At 39.2% G+C, this 19,889-nt stretch overlaps 1 long non-coding RNA gene across 2 annotated transcripts in view; it reads right to left on the minus strand.

The window, feature by feature from the left end:
- Positions 1 to 5,250: 5,250 nt before the first annotated feature.
- LOC144332825 (uncharacterized) overlaps positions 5,251 to 19,889 on the minus strand; it is a 37,268-nt gene continuing 22,629 nt past the window's right edge. Inside the window, exons 3-5 of one of the 2 annotated variants that reach the window (XR_013400973.1) lie at positions 9,671 to 9,754; positions 7,085 to 7,282; positions 5,251 to 5,951 (exon numbers count right to left, since the gene is read on the minus strand). This is a non-coding gene — a long non-coding RNA (uncharacterized LOC144332825). Of the gene's footprint in view, positions 5,952 to 6,299; positions 7,283 to 9,670; positions 9,755 to 19,889 lie in introns of those variants that run through there. The other variant, XR_013400972.1, reaches the window with a different exon arrangement.

Below are 19,889 nucleotides of genomic sequence, written 5' to 3' on the forward strand. Positions count from 1 at the left end.
ATTAATTCACTCTATTTTTGTACTCCTTAACCATCCCCACTTTCCCAGCCTCTGGTAACCATCATTCTACTCTCCATCTCCATGGGTTCAACTGTTTTGATTTTTAGATCACACAAATAAGTGAGAATATGTGATGTTTGTCTTTCTGTGCCTGGCTTATTTTACTTAACTGTTGCATCCATGTTGCAAATGAGTTAATCTCGTTCTTTTTTATGCCTAAGTAGTACTGCATTGTGCATAAGTATCACATTTTCTTTATCCATTCATCTGTTGATGGACACTTAGATTGCTTCCAAATCTTGGCTATGGTGAATACAGCCACAACAAACATGAGAATGCAGATATCCTTTTGATATACTGATTTCTTTCTTTTGGGTATGTAACTAGCAATGAGATTGCCGGATCATATGGTAGCTCTATTTCTAATTTTTAGTTTTTGAAGAACCTCCACACTGTTCTCCACGGTGGTTGTACTAATTTTTATTCCCACCAACAGTGTATGAGGATTCTTTTTTCTGCACTTCCTTGTCAGCATTTGTTATTGCCTGTCTTTGCATAAAACCCATCATAACTAAGGTGAGATAATATCTCATTGTAGTTTTGATTTGCATTTCTCTGATGATCAGTTATGTTGAGCACCTCTTCCTATGTCTGTTTGCCATTTGTATGTCTACTTTTGAGAAATATCTATATAAATCTTTTGTCCATTTTTTAATTAGATTATTAGAATTTTTCCTATAGAGTTGTCTGAGCTCCTGATATATTCTGCTTATTAATCTTTTGTCAGATGGGTAGTTTGGAAATATTTTCTCCCATTCTGTGGGTTATCTCTTCACTTTTGGATTATTTCTTTTGCTGTACAGAAGCTTTTTAACTTGATGTAACCCAATTTGTCCATTTTTGCTTTGGTTGCCTGTGGTTGTGGCGTATTACTCAAGAAATCTTTGTCCAGACCAATGGCCTGGAGATTTTTCCCAATGTTTTCTTGTAGTAGTTTCATAGTTTGAGGTCTGAGATTTAATTCATCAATCCATTTTGGTTGATTTTTATATACGGTGAGAGAAAAAGGTCTAGTTTCATTCTTCTGCATATGGATATCCAGTTTTCCCAGTATCATTTATTGAAGAGACTGTCTTTTCTGCAATGTGTGTTCCTAGCACCCTTCTTTAAAATCTAATCAGATTTTATTTCTTACCAAATTGATAAATCTGTTCCTTAAAGCAGAAAGTCCAAATAATGGAAGGAAAGTGCCCTGAGCAGTCAGACGACTGGATTCTTGGGCTGGCTGGATCATGGGCAATTTATACAACTTCTCTGTTGTGGTATACCTTTGACACTCAAATTCGATTCATCTGCTTCTCAGAGTGATGGACACCAAACAGGCCTCAAAATCCTTTTGTGGACTGACTGCTGGGGCTATTCATTGTATTGACTATAGTACATCAGTCTTGGTTGTGTAAAATAAATTAAGCCAATCAGGGCTACAAATGACAGAAAGAAACTTTTCTAAAAGTTTTTCCATTATTTCAAAATCCTTACAAATAATCCTCCTCTTTTAAGTAGTTCATTAATTATTAAAAATAATGTTGGCCAGGCGCAGTGGCTCACGCCTGTAATCCCAGCACTTTGGGAGGCTGAGGCAGGTGGATCACGAGGTCAGGAGATCGAGACCATCCTGGCTAACACTGTGAAACCCCATCTCTACTAAAAATACAAAAAAATTAGCCGGCCATGGTGGCGGGCGCCTGTAGTCCCAGCTACTCGGGAGGCTGAGGCAGGAGAATGGCATGAACCCAGGAGGTGGAGCTGGCAGTGACCCACGATCGCGCTGCTGCACTCTAGCCTGGCCAACAGAGTGAGACTCCGTCTCCAAAAATAAAATAAAATAAAATAAAATAAAAATAATGTTGGAGCAGTTAGTCTTTGAAGGGTCTATTACTGAAACCACTGTTTGTTTTAGAAACACCATTCTTAGTCATTCAGGGTATAAACTTTTCTCTCAATTCTCTTGATGTGTGCTTTTATGTAGTCTCCTAAGTAGGCTCCTCCTTACCAACAGTAGAGGCTTCTTGGATGGGGCAGTTTGAATAAATGACTGCTCTGAGAATCTCTTGTTTTTCTTTGCTGTTTTTGCCCTCTGTCTCTAAAGATGGCAACTCTGGCCAAAGAGGCTTTTTTAGCAATAGGTTAAGGTACTGCAGTGAAAAGGCATGTAATTGCTGGAAGGCCTAAGCTTTGGGAAAGTTTCTGGCCACAGGAGGAAGTTCTGCTCCTTTTATTGCCTGTTTTAGGAGAATTGTTATGATCAGTGCAATGAATAGCTTTGGTTGTAGTAGAAAGCCAGGAAAAGTGTGTTCTAAATTAGAATCAGATGACTAAGGGTGAGTGAGTACACATTTTTCACCCACTTTCTTCATTGAGATGGAACAGATTATACATATGGGTTTTGGAAAATCAAAATAATTTTTAGAAATTGATTAAACCTCGGTATTTAAACAAGATCACATGACAGTTGTTGCTTAGAGAGCAAGAATGTAGCTAATTCTTGATTCCCTCAGAAATGAGTAGCTGCCTTTCTGGTTTCTGTGGATTATTTCTGCTATTGAATTCTCCCTGCCATCTCCTTATACTTGGGCTTTTGGGCCCTTTACTTGCTTATAACCTCCTCTACCAAAGAGGACTGGCAGCCAGGGCTGCGGGGAGGCAGGACAACAACCCCAGTTAGAGATTTGGTTTCTAATGTTCAGTTCTGGCAAAAGATCTGTGGTAAAGGAGACAATGCTTGTAGCCAAAAAATGTGGTTTGGGGGCTGTCCATGTTGTCCTTCCTTCTCCTTCCTCCTTACCACATATAATCAGGAATTGGCTGTCTAGCAACTCTCCTACGCTCTAGGAAAAAGCAGTCTGAAGGTGGGTGGGGAGGGAGAAGAGGACTGCTTTCCCCACTTTCTTGATGTAGATTCCACTCTAAAGTGTGCAGTGTTCTCTCCGCTGAGCTATTATCAGAGGACCTTCAGTTTTCCTCTTTCATAATTGCAATGCAAGCAGCTGCAGGGAGAATACACTGAGATTTGGAGAGCTGTTGTTGTTTCACTGTAAAATGGTAGCTGTCTTAGGAGATGGGACCACAGTTTCCAGCACTAGCTTGTGGCTGAACTCTGGCTCTTTAGTTGTGAGTTGTCACTTTTTCTCTGACCAGAGGTGTTTTTCTATTCTCATTTCTGCCTATGAGAACTACTTTTTAAAAAAATAGAAATACATCTTCAGGTCTATGGATACATTTAAGTGACTTGGGGGTTTGTGAGTAGATTGGTCATTGAGTCACAACTTTGAAGATTGTCTTTAAATATAGTGATAATGTTGATGATGACAACTATGATGATAAAGGTAAATTAAATCTACAATCCAAGCTAACCTCTTTGGAGCCTCCCATTCACTGGAAGTTATTGAGCCTGAGAGGGCAGATCATTGTTGGAGAGACTGTAGTGTATGGGGCCAGATAGCCTGCTTTGGCCACTAGCCATCTCTATGGCCTTGGACAAGTTATTTAACCTTACTAAACCTCAATATTCTGGTTTGATAAATAGAGGTAATAGTAGTGAGGATGTTTACAGTGGACATTTATCATTCTTTTTGGTTGTCCAGTGTGTGGACTCTCCCGCCTGTGACTCAGGAATGTGTTCACTATATGATGTCAGCTACTTGCTCTCCCAGCCTCCCTTGTAATTATGGTGTGGGCATCTGCCTCAGAGCTGCAGTTAACAAGTGACTTTTCACAGTGGATGGTGGTAGAATAATCAAGTTCAGGAGCAGCAGTGGTGGCAGAGATGGCAGTCCCAGTGGTTAGCACTACAGGCTGCACTAGTCAATTCCTAGAGTAGCAATGGTCACCTCACCAAAATGGTTCAATTGTGTGATTTTTAGGTGGTGCTCCAGCCTGTAAAGCTTCAAAAGGGTTCTCCAGCCCTTCTACAATCCTATAAGCTGCCTGATATCCTCCTTAAATTAGCTAAAATTGGTTTCTATAGTTGGCACTACAAGTCTCGATTGGTACAGTATCTCTGTGAGGTGAATATTAAATGAGATAATACAAGGAAAGTGTTTGGCACAGGGGCATAACACCTAGTAAATGCTCAACGAATACTATGTTAATAATATTAGTAGTATTCATAGTAAGAGCAACCAGAGGTTAGACTGAAAACAGACCTATGGTGTTGTCAGCTTTGTAGGAAGAGAGTTTAAAGGTTAACTGCTGGATGGAATCTATCAATGTAATTTTGGTTATCATAGAATTAACTGGACTTAGCCCAGCTCCCTTTTTTATTGATAAAGAAGGTTCAGGGACATTGGATAAATTACTCAGTGCCCACCAGCTAGTGAATGACAGAGCCAAGCTGGAGGCTTTTGAACTCTCTGTTCTCTGCTCCACACACTGCTCCATGCTATTTCAATTTAAGAATTTAACAAACATATATGTATGGCATGGATTAAGATCTGTGATGAACTAAGAAAGAACTACGGTCGGTACCTGGAATTGTTCAACGCCATCTCTCCTGATCATCATTGAACCTGGTGAAGCAGAACACGCACATGCCCAACTAGAGAAAAGAGTATAAAAGCACAGTGCATGCTGGGCCCTGTGGCTAAAAACCACAGACAGGACAGTCACTACGGCTAAAGTCAGGGAAGATCTCATGGGAAGGTGAGAATTGAAGCTGATGTGTGAAGTCACTTTTACCACCTAAATAAGGTGAGATTTATTTATTTTTTTAAAGTGTTAGGGCAAAACCAATGTTAGACATTTACTGTGGGTTTACTTGTTTGTTTTTGAGAGGGCATTAGGGTAGAACTTTTAAAAATACCATGGAAATTATAGGATATAAATTATAATGTGTAAATTTTTAAAAGTCTTAAAATCTCTGCTGAAAACATAGGGCTTTTTTTTTTATTCTTAACCATCTTTGGAAATTTAAGTCATACTCAATATGTTTAAAATGTTAACAAAAATATCTTTATGGCATTTTTTATATCATTTGGTGGCATTTTTGTTTTGTTTTGTTTGTTTTTGAGATGGAGTCTCACTCTGTCACCCAGGCTGGATTTCAGTGGCGCAATCTCAGCTAACTGAAACTCCACCTCCTGGATTCAAGCGATTCTCCTGCCTCAGCCTCCTGAGTAGCTGGGATTACAGGTGCCCGCCACCACACCTGGCTAATTTTTGTATTTTTAGTAGAGATGGGGTTTCTCCATGTTGGCCAGGCTGGTCTCGAACTCCTGGCCTCAAGTGATCCACCTGCCTCAGCCTCTCAAAGTGCTGGAATTACAGGCATAAGTCATTGCACCCAGACTCATTTGGTGTTTTTAAAGCACATTTATGGGCATGACCTTTGATCACAGTGACAACAATGAGACTTGGGTAGAAACTTTTTAAATTTAAAGAGGAGAAAACTGAAGCTTGGAAGGCTTAAATGGCTTGTTTACATCATAAAGTTGGTTTATTTAACAAAATTAAGTTCAGATTTCTTGACTTTGGGTCTACAAATTTATTTGCTAAGAAAAAAAAAAGTCCATGTGTCAAAAAGCAACTTTAGAAACATTGCATATTGTCATAATAGCCTCCAACTTTAGTTTGCTTGGATATGCTTCTCTCTGTATCTCAAAACTGCTTTACCAGTGAATATAAAGAAATTTCTACACCATTGCCAATTCTGGATTGTCTAAATTGTGTTTGTAAACTTCATCTATTGGGTTTCTGGTTGCTGAGGACTCCAGGCTGTAGCGACATCATGAACCAATCTTACAGGGACTCAAGATGCTTGCTGATCCTGACAGTTCCTTCTGGAATACACTTCCATAGGTAGTTGAAGATTTTTGTTTTGTTTTGTTTTGTTTTAAAGCTAGATAATCTCACATTCAGAATTTTTCTCAAGGGAGACGTTGAGATATTCCAGTCTGTCAAAAGGTAAAGAAAGTTATTTTCTTCTTGCTAGCTAAAGAAGATAATGAAAAGAGGAATCTGAAACTTGAAATCTCTGATCCATAGGTAGATGAAAAGAGGAATCTAAAATTTGAAATCTCCAATCCATAGGTAGAAAGTACCAAAAATCACACTTCTGGGTTGTTTTGATTTATTTCTCCTAAGAAGTTATCCTCCCCTCCCCTCCCCTCTCTTCCCCTCCCCTCCCCTCCCCTCCTTTTCCTTCCCTCTCTCTTTCCCTCCCTTCCTTCTTTCCTTCCTTCCTTCCTTCCTTCCTTCCTTCCTTCCTTCCTTCCTTCCTTCCTTCCTTCCTTCCTTCCGTCTTCCTCTTTTTCTTTCTTTCTCCTTCCTTCCTTCCTTCCTTCCTTCCTTCCTTCCTTCCTTCCTTCCTTCCTTCCGTCTTCCTCTTTTTCTTTCTTTCTCTCTCTCTTTCACAAATAAGACTCTCCTTAGCAGGAAACTATATCTGCTATGAAATTGTGTGTTCATCCAGTTTTCATTTTACTTGAATTTTCAGCAGTATTGAACACTATAGCCCCACTCGCGTCATCCACACCTTTTTGAAACACTGTTTTCTTCTGGCTTTCACCCTCTACTGGTCTTTCAACTAAATTTTCTCTCTGTTCTTCCTTAATTCCCTTTCAGACTCATGCTACTGTATATGATCATTAAATATCAGAATTCCCAAAAACTCATTCCTGGGCCCTGTCCTCTTCTTGCTCTATACTTCTTCCTCAGGCAAACTCTATGATCAGGATTAAATTCCTGCCCACATTGCCATGACTTGGAAATGTGTATCTCCAGTCCAGGTCTCTCCTTTGAATACCAGGTCAAGCATGTCCTCATGTATCCACTTAGTCATCTCAAAAACATCTTAAATTCAACATGAACCAAACAAATTCATCATGTTCCCTCTACTAACCCTGACCAACATTCACTATTACCAAATCTCAGTGAACATAACGGCATCCTGCAGTTGCAGCAACTTGGGCATCATTCTCTCTCAGATCCTGTATCCAATCCATCAGCAGTTGTGATATTTCCCATATCCATCTACTTATCTCCATTTCTGCTGTCACCACTGGTCCTGACTTCCATTGCTTTTCACCTGGATGGTTGCTGGAGCCTCCTCACAGCTCTGCCTACATCTTTTCAGCATTCTTCCACCATCACAGGTTAAACAGTGTAGTTCAAGTTGTGATGATATTGACATAAACAGCCTCCAAAATACTCAATCCAGGCACCTAGTAAATATTTGTTGGCTGTTGTATTTCTCCTGTAAGGTGGGATGCTTATGGCCTGGGATCTGAAATAGGAAAAGATCATCATATGATCATTACCTCTAACTTCAGTCTCTGTCTTCCCCTCCTTCAAACCTCAGAGCAAAGGCCAGAGAAATCATGTTTTTGCAACAATATGAGGGACAAAATAAGCTGAAAGAAATAGTTTTGAGAACAGACTGAAATAATCAGTGATACATAATTTCAATCTTAGCTCAAAAGATTGGGGGAGAAGGAGAAGAACAATTACAGGAGTTTTCATCAAAATATACAAATACAAATAAAGACACACACAATTATGGGTGTACTTATGCACACCAATAATACACGTACACACACACACACACACACACACGCATACCCTGTACCCAGTGCCTCATCCATGCTGGTACATAGTAAATGAATGTTGAACAAATGAATGAAAAAAAGCCAGCTCCTTATCAGGTTTGGGTAAAACATTGGCTGCTTGTTTTTGTAGGTCACCAGAAAATGAACCGAAAACAAAATAAATTTACTAGTTAAGATGCATTGTTAAATAATTTTTTCAAAATTATTCTAAAAATAATTTATCCCCCGAAGTTCTTAGAGCCGAATAAGACTACATGTCTTTAATTCCTTTTTTTTTTTTTCTGGGATGGAGTCTCACTCTATCACCCAGGCTGGAGCGCCCTGGTTCCATCTCGGCTCACTGCAAGCTCCGCCTCCTGCGTTCACGCCATTCTCCTGCCTCAGCCTCCCGAGTAGCTGGGACTACAGTCGCCCACCACCATGCCCGGCTAATTTTTTGTATTTTTAGTAGAGACGGGGTTTCACCATGTTAACCAGGATGGTCTCGATCTCCTGACCTCGTGATCTGCCCGCCTCGGCCTCCCAAAGTGGCGAGAGCCACCGCGCCCGGCCCTTTAATTCTTTTACTTGACTCTATCCTATAGTTATACTCTCTCTAATATTTCTGTTGTGATCCTCAGAGGTAAGTATCCCATTTTCCCACATATAGACTAGGAAACTGAGGCATATGTAAAAGTAACTTCAGAAAAAGGCACATAATTGTACAACAGAATTTCCCTTAAAGTATGATTTTCTATACTACTAATGTCCCCCTGAGTCAATAATTTTTTAAACATACACAGTAAACATTCAATTTTCTTAAGAGTTCAATTCTTCCTAAATTGATCTACAGATTCAATATATTCTGAATCAAAGGGTCAGCATGCTAGTTTTTAGAAATTCAGACGCTAGTTATAAAACATATATGATAACGCAAATTATTGAATAAATTTAAAAAGAAGAACAAAGTTGATGGTCTATGTTACCCAATTTCAAGACTTGATATAGTGTTAAATAATCAAGACTGTGTGGTAGTGGTGGAAGAGTAGATACATAGATGCATGGAACAGAAAAACCCAGAAATAGGCTCTTATATTTATGATCAGTTGATTTTTCACAAAGATGGAAATTTGATGGGGAAAAGAAAGTGTTTTCAACAAGTGATGGTGGAGCAACTCGATGTTTGTAAAGAAACAATGAACCTCGATTCTTACCTCAGATCATACAAAATGAATGTTGCATTCATTCAAGAGATAATGAGTGTGCCAGACGAGAGGGGGTCCCCGGATAATCTCCAACAAGCCTGTGCACTGGGAGGAATGCACACAGGGGTGGAACCTTGGGAAGTTTGCGCCATTTGCAGTGGGGAAGAGCCTGGCCCCTCCTCTTCCTGTGTGGAACCTGCGATTCAAGCTGCTGGTGGCAAGTACTCTAGCAGAGACTCTGTCCTTGTGAGAGTCCCTATTTCCCCCTTTTCTTCCTTTTCACCTAATAAAACCCTGTCCTACTCATCATTCATATTGTCTGCGAGCCTGAATTTTCATGGCTGTGGGACAAAGAACCTCATCTTTAGCTGAATTAAGGAAAAGTCTTGCAAAAGAATTTGCTAAGTATAAGCAAAAATGGATGGTAAATGTAAATTTAAGAACCAAAAGGATAAAAATTCTAGAAGAAAACAGGAGAAAATCTCTATGTTCCCGAAGAAGGCAAAGAGTTCTTAAATGGCCAAATCATGAACCATTAAAGAAATAATGATAAAATGGACTTTATCAAAATTAAAATCTTTTGCTCTTCAAAAGACACCCTTAGAAAAATAAAAAGGCAATTTTTATTTATTAAAGCCATGGAATTGGAGAAAGTTGTTGCAATGTTATGTGTTAGTTATCTATTGCTCTATAAAAAATTACCCACAAAACTTAGAAACTTGCAACAACAAACGATTATTATCTCACAATTTCTGTGGGCCAAAATCTGGGAACTGGCAATTAAGCTGTTGGCTGGGATAAAGCCATCTAAAGACTGAATTTGGGGAAGATCTGCTTTCAGGCCCTCTTATGTGGCTACTGGTAGAAGATCCAGAAGATTACCTCAGTTTCTGGACACATGAGCCTCTCCACAGACCTCTTGTCTGTCCTCAGGACATGGCACCTCCCTTCTCCTTGAGTGAGTTGCTGAAGAGAGAGAAGTGAGTGAGTGCACTAAAGATAGCAGCTGCGGTCATTTTGTGATCAAGTCTCTGGAGCAACATCCCATAACTCTGTGATGTTCTATTTGTTAGAAGTGAGTCCTTAAATCCAGCCCATACACAAGGGAAGCTGAATTAAGCTCCACCTCTTGAGTGGACGAGTATCCAATAATTTGTACGCATAACTATAAAACCACCAGAGTATATAGCTTACAAAAAGTGTTTTTATACAGAATAGACAGAGAACACTACAACTCTGTAATAAGCAAAATTCTATGAAAATGAGTAAAATTGTGGAATAGACACTTTCAAAGGAAGATATTCTTATGTTTAATAAGCACAAGAAAACATGCTCAACATCACTGGTCATCGGGGAAATGTAAATGAAAACCACTATATGTCTACCAGAATGGTTAAAATTAAAAAGACTGAAAACTTTGACTAAATGCTGGCAAGCATGTAGAGGCATTGGAATGCAACATTGCTAGTGGGAATGTAAAAGAGTATAACCACTTTGGAAGATGTCAATTTTTCAAAAGTTGAACATACACTTTACATACACCCTAACCATCCCACTCTGAGGTATTTACCCAAGAAAAATAAAAACATATGACAGCATAAAAGTTTGTATACGTATATTTACAGTAATTTTATTTGCTGTAGCTATAAGAACTGGAAATAACCCAAATGTCTTTCAACAGGTAATGGAGAGACAAAGTGTGGTGCAGCCATGTAAGGGGGTATTACCCAGCAATACAAAGGAATGAGCTACTAACACACAAAACATCATGAAGGAATCTCAAAATCATCATGCTAAGGGAAAGAATTCAGACACAAAGGAATCTATCTGAATATAAATTTAGTTACATAAAATCGTAGAACACGCAAGCTAATCAATAGCAACCAATGCAGATCAGTTTTTGCCTTGGGGTGTGGGTAGAGGAAAGAATAGAGTACAAGGGAACAGAGGGTATCTTTTGGGGATGGTGGAAATCTTCTGTATTTTGACCATTGGAGTGGTTTCAAGAGTGTACGCATCTGTCAAAACTTCTTAATTTGCGTACCTTAAATAAATGGAGTTTTCTGAGTAGAAATTATAATCCTAATAAAGTTGACTTTAAAAATGGGGGTGGAGGAGAAACTAGAAAATAATTTTTCATCTTTAAAACTGTTGAATGTCACTTTGTATGAGTATGTTCACCATTTGCGTAACTTGTGAGTTGGTGAGGCATTTGAATAACCTGATTCACAGTGCTTTTGTCTGTGAAATGTGTGTTTTTGGCAGAGTTGTAATCAGGCAGGAGAGGGAGAGAGGGTTTGTGGTGGTGCATTAGGCCATCTCTGAAGTTCCTCCCAGTTGTTGCATAATTCTGTCTTCTGTCCCTATGTGGACAAGAGCCCCGGCCTTGTAATTCAACAGACCTGCATTCAATTCCAGCTCAGCTATTTCTAGCAGTGTGACCCTGGGCCAGTTACTAAGTTTCAGTTTCATCAGAGGTAAAACAAGGATAATATACTTACACAGAAATGAGCTGTCATGTAAAACACTCAGCACACAAAGAAGAAGATACAGAAAAGGTATTTGATAGGTATTCAGCTTTTCCCCTTCCTTTTCCAGAAAAATCTTAACACTACTATGTTTGAAATTATGGGTTCTAAGAAAATTAGTAATTTTCAGGAGCATTAAAATATCAGCAAAATATATATCTCTTGCCTATATAGGCAAAGTATAAGGGGCAAACTGGTTAATAAAGATACATCTAAAGAGGAAAGTAAAATAAGAATTAAACCTTTCCTTTGTTTTGAATCAGTACTTTAAATTCCAAAGACACAAGTTACTGCTTCAAAATGCATTGAAACTGCACTGCAAGTAACTTTTTATATATAATCACATTATTAACAGCATAATTTGAAAAATGGAAGCTGTAGGACAGCAGAGGATTAGGGCCTTAATCCACAAAACTGTATAAGAAAATATAAAGCACACACCCATTGCTGGGCTCAAAATAAAACAGAAGTTCAGTGACAGTTACACTATCCATTTAACCTCCATTGATGTTTTCAGTTAAAAAAAAACCAAATTGGTAAATATTATCTATGCCTTTCCTGTTGTAAAGTAAATATGATCTGTGTGATGTTCGTATTGGAAAAGTAAGTATTATATGTAATGTGAAAATGCAATGAGAATAATTTAAAAACAGAAAGTTATCTTCCTGCCTTATTTAAAAGAGTCAAGAAAAGAGGGTAATTTGCTTGTGTGTGTTTAAATTCTTTTGTTTTTATTGCAGTCTGTTGACTATTTTACTCATGAATTTGAAATGCTAATTAGGAATGTTGTTTTTTCATCTCATCAGTCAGAGGGATGCAGTCAGAAGCTTGTTGTTGCTAGTTGGTGCAACAGCTTATTGTTGGTTCTAGGAAGGCACATTTAAACTAAGTAGGAGTAAATGTTCCTTAAAGGCAAATTCAGCTTTCACCAAATAATGTAATTAAGGAAGTGAATATTGAATGCCTACTGTGTTCAGTTTGTGACTGACTTAATGTCTCTCTGTTTCTGCCCCATCCGCCACTTCTTTTTCATGTCATTTCCTTTTACACTTTTTCTTTTTAAATTGCATGCTCCCTGCTGGTAGGAGTTGGCGCTTACATTGCCAATGGATACTTGCACCTGTGCATGCTCTATGCACCAGTGGCTTTTGGTATGGAGTGACAGCTGGCTAGAAGTCTGATTCCCTTTCATATAGCATATTTGAAATATATTGGGTCTCATGTCTTCTTATACCTCTCCTTCCCATCTAGACAGGTGAGAGATACCAGAAATGAATGCAGGTAGAGTTTAGGACCCTGCCTAGGGCACACAAACAGGTAGTAAATACTTGTCATTCAAGGCTCCAACTGCTTAGAATTTCCTCTGCTTGTGAGCACAACCATAGTGGTGAATGCCAATGTGCCAGAGGCCTCTTGTAGGTTTCAGGGAGCTGTTTCTCCCTGAGTTCAGAGCAGAAAAAAATGCATGTTCATACTAAACCACCCTTGCCCTTTATAGCTTTTCCAATGGAGTAAATGTAAGTTATATCCTGGCTCAATCACCTGAAACACTGAGAAGGAATTCAGCGGCTTAGCTCCACAAAGATGTAAATTTCCCTTTCTGAGGTTGAAAATGGAGTGGCGAGGCTAGAAATTTGAGCTTTGTGATGTTTGCCTCAACTTCTAAGAAACATGCAATGAGCTGGGCACGGTGGCTCATGCTTGTAGTTCCAGCACTTTGGGAGGCCAAGGTGGGCGGATCGCTTGAGGTCAGGAGTTGAAGATCAGCCTGAGTGACATGGCAAGACCTCGTCTCTACAAAAACTACAAAAAATCAGCCGGGCATGGTGGTGCACGCCAGTGGTCCCAGCTACTTGGGAGGCTGAGGTGGGAGGATGGCTTGAGTACAGAAGGCAGAGGTTGCCGTGAGCTGGGGTCATGCCACCACTGCGTTCCAACGTGGGCAACAGAGCAAGACCCTGTCTCAAAACAAAAAAAGAAACATGCAATATACTCTGTGTAGATAGAAAGCTGAATATCTTGTTTTGTCTGGGATGGCTTAAGTGTGGAATTGCCTGGAAATGAGAGAGGTAGACCAAGTGACATCCTCAGATTCTCCTAGGAGCCTTTTATTTATGAGTCCTTGGCAGGATATTCTAGCTTCTCTCCAAATTGTCTCCAAACTGTCTGCCCAAATTCGTGAACCTGGCTCTCCCATGTAAAATTTCTATTTCTGTCAACCGATATTTTAATAATAGTTCTTCTTCAATCCCTTTGTCCTCTGTATGATTTATTTATTTCTTCAACAAATATTTATTGGATTTCCTGCTTTGGGGAGTTTACATTCTAGTGGAAGAAAGAAAAAATAACTAACATAAATAATTAAAATATAAAGTAGATTAGGTAGTGACAAATACTGAAGAGAAAATCTAAAGCAGGAAGAGGTAATATGAAATTTTAGGGGGTGGCAAAGGACTGACATTTTGGATAAGGTACCCATTGAGGGGGTGGTGTTGAGTAAAGATCTGGAGAAAGTGAGGGATGAGCTGTATGTATATCTAGGGGGAAGCATCTCAGTCAGGGGAACAGCACGTGAAGTGCTGCAGTGAAGTCCCTGCAGTGAAGATATACTGGATATACTGTTTGGTCTCCGTGCCTTTGTCCTCTTCACACTCCTGTCCTGTTACACCCTTCTCTTCCAAATTGTACTTCCTTCATGGTCTCTTCCATGAAGACTTCAAGATCTCTTCTCTCTCTTTCTCTCTCTCCCTCCCTCACTTTTTTTTTTTTTTCATAAGGGCTTCGTTATTCAGTGTGGGATCTCTTCCCACTCCAGATTCTTGAAGTATGCTTTTGATTTGTACTGATGCTTTAAGGCTTAGGATAGACTCTCTTCTTAATTTTGTCATCTGTTTGTGTTTACGCCTGTATCTGTCTAATCAAATATGTGTAACCCATGATGGACTGGGTCCATGTGCATCCTAAAAAGGACAACAGAGAGCAGGGGTTCAACATGTTTCTTGATACCATTGCTGCTTTTAAACTGTTAAGGATATGGGGTTTCATCTCACATCTAGAATTATGGTTGTGTTACATTTGGTAAATAGCCTCTTTTAGAGTTTTCAGAAGTGTGTCCAAAGGTCTTAGATCATTCCCTTGATGATGCCCCCCTCTTTTATTATCTGGCAAATTTTAAACAATGATTGGAAGCTAAAATCTAGAAAATTTCACCCCTGGAACAATTTTGAGCCAACTATGACTTTCTAGAGCTTTTTAATATGGCAGGTGTTTGGTAAATCAGTGTGCCACTAGGATTTGTTTTTCAGTTTAATATTTTACTCTTCCTTGATATATTAATATCTATTTCTCTCTATATATATATGTATACACAAACACATACATAGATGTATATATTTTTAATGTATTTTATGTGTGTGTATTATTATATATGTTATGACATAATATGTATTATAACAAATTACATTGGAATAATAATAGTGACATAATAGTATTAAAATTAGCTACTAACAGATTGAATTCAATCATCAGGCAAGGACTGTTAGATGCACTATTAAACTGTGCAAGCTACTATAATGAAATACTAGATGTATTTTTGATAGTTTCATATTATTCTTAGCAAAAGAGAAACTTAAGTTTAAGAAAAAATCTTTTTTTAGTTTAAGACGTAGATGTTTGATGGTTAAAGACTCAAATCTGGGCTTCTCATGTCTTCAGTTTCAGATCTTTTCTTTCATGACAGCCATTGCTGCCACTTACTCCTCCATGTGACCTTTGTGAATGATCATTTTTGGGGCGAGCCCTCTGATCACTGTGGCTTTGAGCTAAACATCCATCAGGAGAACCCCTTTCCACAGCCATGATAGGAAAATCCTATTGGGACTTTCAAAATTTTGTGCCATAGAGAGTTACTAAAAAAAAAATCTTTGGATAAATAAAGACATTTTCCGCTAAATGAGTCCCAGGATTGGATGCCCAGTTGAAGCTATCTCAATGATGTCATATGAGGAAATGAAGCATATCAAGTTCAACCATGTGCTTAGGATTGCTTCATTGTTTCTACATTGGATTCCTGGAGCATTATCTCACACCAACTATATCACTTCATTACTACTTCATTTGTCTCTCTAGTTACCCCTTAACCTTGTCTTTTGCCTTCCCTGCAGTGAGGGGGTGCACTGGTCTTATTAAATTCATTCATTCATTTAACCAATATTTATTTGCACGTATGATATGCACTGGGGCTATGATGAAGATGAAATGACAATTTCTGCTCTTAAAGACTCATAGGCTGCAGGAGAGACAGCCAGGTAATTCCAATGCAATATCAGGGCTACTGTGATGAAGGAGATATGACTAATGAAAGCAGAAAGAAAAGAATGCTGTATGCCTGTGTAGAGGGCACCCAGAGAAGGCTTCCCCAGAGGAAGCAGTGGTTTAGCGAAAACTAAAAGTAACTAGGAATTTTCCAAGTGAGAGAAACTTTGGATGATAGGAAATTTCCTTCTAGGAATTATGGGCTGGCTTATTCAAGGAACAGTGAGCTGTTTGGGATGGCTGAGGCTTAGCATGTGGGAAAGAATGGTAGAAGATGAAGCAGGATGAGTGGGCAGATACTCCTTTTGAATGGCATAGTATGTTTAGATTTTATCTTACAGGGAACATGAATAATGGAAAAATTTTAAGGAGGATAATGGCAAGAATGTATTTGCATAGGAGAGATAATTATTTTACCATTTGGAAGATGGATTTTTAGGAAAGGGTGAGACTAGAGGCCAATTAATAGATGACTGATAATAGTAAGTGCTGCAGCCAGATTAAAATCCAGATGTCCTGGCCCTAAATCAGGAGGTCTCAACCACTATCTAGGTTGCCTTACTTGTGCAGAGTTCATGAATAGAGTTCAGGAGGCAGTCTACTTGGGTTCAAAACCCTGTTCTGCCCCTTAGGGATGGTGAAATTATTGAAGGATCACCTAATCTTTCTTTGTTTCAGTCTCCTCATTTGTATAATGGGGAGAATACAAATACAATACAACACCATGATGTGTGTGTGTGTGTGTGCGTGTGTGCGTGTGTGTGTGTATGTGTGTATATATATATATGAAGATTAAGTGGAGAAATATTTATAAAGTTCTAATAATTGTGCTTGGCAAATAGCAACCACTGTGTAAATGTTGGCAGTGATGATGACAATGCTGGTGGTGATGGTGATGATGATGATGATGATGATGATGTAGGCAACTTTGTCCCACAGCAGGTCCTAATGGAGGGAACTCAACTGGATGTCCATTCCTGGAAACTGTTAGAACCGATCAGTTACTCTGGATAGGAAAGAGAAGTTATTTCTCAAATTCCCACTATGACCTTCACAGTCTATTAGCAGTGAGGTTTTCAGTGAGTTTCCAGATCTAGGTCCATTCATATCTAGAAGCAAGTTGAGCTTTCTCAAAAGGCAATACAAATGATTGCTTGACTATCTCCTGTTGCAGGATTCTCAAACACTGGAGTGCATCAAAAACACCTGAAGGGTTTGTTTAAACAGATTTCTGCGTTCCAACTCCAGAATTTGTGATTCAATAGGTCCAGAGTAGGGGTCCAAGAATTTACTATTCTAACGTGTTTGAGGGTGACGCTGGTGCTGCTGGTCCTGTCTGGGGTCCATACATGGAGGACTCCTGCTCTGTTATGTGCCCTACTACCTTGCCTTAAAGAAACTGAATAAGACTCAGTGTTCCTGGCTTCCTGCTGCCTCCCGAACCATCTGCTGAACAACCCCTGATTTCCTCACTGTTTCAGAGGCACTGGCTCTGCAGGCTTCCAGGGTGTGTGTGCTGCATGGATCTCTTCTCATCTGTATAACCTCATCCATATAACTAAGAGATTGAACCAAATCCCCAGGCGGACTGAATAAGAAATCAGAGTTAAGGCCCCCATGGGAGAGGTGAGTACATCAGAAGCCAATCCGTGTGATCCTACCATTCATTTCTCTATTGCCCCATTGGAATCACTTGTTGTTGAAGTGTCTATGGCTCTGTGTTTGTGAAGAAAACAGGCAACCCTCTCTGATATTTTCAGTTGTGATTTTGATTTTCCATCCCATAGTTAACTAGTTTAAAGGAGCACAAACCAAAGGTCGTCATCATCACTAATCTTTGCAATGATTAACTAATTAACATAATGATTGCAAAATGAACTATTTTCACAACTCAGTGATTCTGATAACTGTGGTTAGCTTGGGTATTGTGTGTGTGTGTGTATGTGTGTGTGTGTGAGATTCTCTAACTCTGATTTCCAGGATTGGCTCCTGTCACTTGGCACACTTGCTGACTGTACCTGTCTGCAACATTGGGCTACAGGAGGAGCCCTGGAATGGAAGCCTGATGAAAATGACTGGGTAATTCTTAGGATTAAATAGGAGAAGAAATGTAAGACATTTGGGGTTGGCAAGCAGGCTCCCTACCAGTTTTGAGATGGGGCAGGTAGGATTTCAATGGCATGTTACATAACCACCCTCTAAAGGGACAGAATGCACATTTCAGTGGCAGAAAAAGAAAAGCACTCTGTTCTACTATGGTTAATTGTTATTAATAATTTAAATGTTGCTTTATCATATTACATATATCTGCTTACATCCAATGACTTACATAAAAAAAAAATCCTTAGATCCTAGATTTTTGGACTAAGTAACTTTTTTTTTTAAAGGCATAAAAGCTCTAATTGAATCCTAGCAAATATTTTTTCATTGGAATTTATTAGAATGTCTCTTTTTGAAGCTTTCAAATATATCAGACTAATAAAAATAAATATTAATCTTAGCAACATACTGGTGATAGTGGCAGACCGTCTGTATTTAGTAGTGGCAAATACCAAGTTCCTACTAGGTCAAGGTATAGCACTAGGTCGTGTGGAGGTTAAAAAAATGTTCTTGCCTTTTTACCATTTAATAAAGAGATTAAACAATTACACATTTATAATGCAAATTGAATATTTAAAATATCCAGTAGGTACACAATGCTATTGAGGCTGAGCAAAGGCAGTGCCTTTATCTGATTGTGAGGATTTGGAGGAATCCTAGGGAAGGGAGTGGAGTACAGTTTTGACAGGAGTGGCTGGAGGAGGGGCCATCTATTCTGGAGTCAAGAAAGGTGATATTTTGGCTCTGTGACGAGTCACAGAAGGACAATTATGATGAATCTTGTTCTCGAAATACTTCTTGTTCCCACCAAAGGCTGTCTACTGACTCCCACAGACGTCTTGTCTTAGAAGATGTGTTATACCAGGCTGGGCATGGTGGCTCACGCCTGTAATCCCAGTATTTTGGGAGGCCGAGGTGGGTGGATCACCTGAGGTCAGGAGTTCGAGACCAGTCTGACCAACATGGAGAAACCCCGTCTGTACTAAAAATATAAAAATTTAGCCAAGAGTGCTGGCGCATGCCTGTAATCCCAGCTACTTGGGAGGCTGAGGCAGGATAATTGCTTCAACCGAGAGGTGGACGTTGCAGTGAGCTGAGATTGTGCCATTACACTCCAGCCTGGGCAACAAAAGTGAAACTCCATCTCAAAAAAAAAAAAAAAAAAAAAAAAAAAGATGTGTTATACCTTAGAACTCACTCTATGTGAAATGACTGTCACACAGTGACAGGCTATCACAATGGCCAAGCTTCAAGATGGGTTCATTTCCTCCATTCTCTTGTGCCTTCCTTAAATCATTCGAAGAGTCAAAGTTAGTGTTTTCAGAGGAATTGACATGTCAACTGGTAGCTTATTGAAACTGGTTGTCATTACAATAAACATTACTAGCGTTACAATAAACCTAGAAACACTGGGCTTCTGTCATCTCTCACAATGAGAGTCAGGTAGGTGTGAAAGTGATTAAGAAAGCTTTGTATTTAGGGCTGGGGAGGCATTGACCACACAGTTCAAAGAAAGTGTAAGTGAAGGAATGTGAGATACAGAGATCATCAGGGCTGAAGCTGAAATGTTGGTGTGGCTCTTTAGAAGTGAGGTTTGTCTGTGGTAAGCATGCTTTTTATGACAACATTCTTGCTATGTAAAGCTTAGAAAAAGCTTTTCCTACATAATATGTGAGTGAGATCACTTCAGAAGTAACTCAGGAAATTCTTTTCCCCATAAAAGTTTGGACTGAGATTGTTTCTGGCCATTCCCCACAAAGGAGTGACGTAGTTTACACAAGAAATGGTTTACAGGATAACTATAAATCTTCCCAAAACTTGGCATTTTCATCCATATTACCAGGAAGACACTGAGCAGCACATTTCTGCCTTGAGCCAATTCCCAGTAGAGTTAGAAGGCCAAACTACTGCAGGCTGAAAAGCACCTGAATGGTGGACATTGTGTCAAGAAAGGTGGTAAACCCTACTCTGGGACTGAGATGGAGGCAAGGATAAGTGTACATTCTTCAGAAAAGACTCCAGGGATCATCTGAAAGAAGAGAAGTTATGGGTCATGCTTTACCATCTCAGGCTTGTGGACATTGCTCATATTTATGTAACAAAGTCTTTATATCAATTTTAGCTTTTCTATGTACCAATTTGTTTCTAATTTAAAACAA

The sequence above is a fragment of the Macaca mulatta genome, chromosome 11 (genome assembly GCF_049350105.2).
Source record: "Macaca mulatta isolate MMU2019108-1 chromosome 11, T2T-MMU8v2.0, whole genome shotgun sequence".
Lineage (NCBI taxonomy): Eukaryota > Metazoa > Chordata > Mammalia > Primates > Cercopithecidae > Macaca > Macaca mulatta.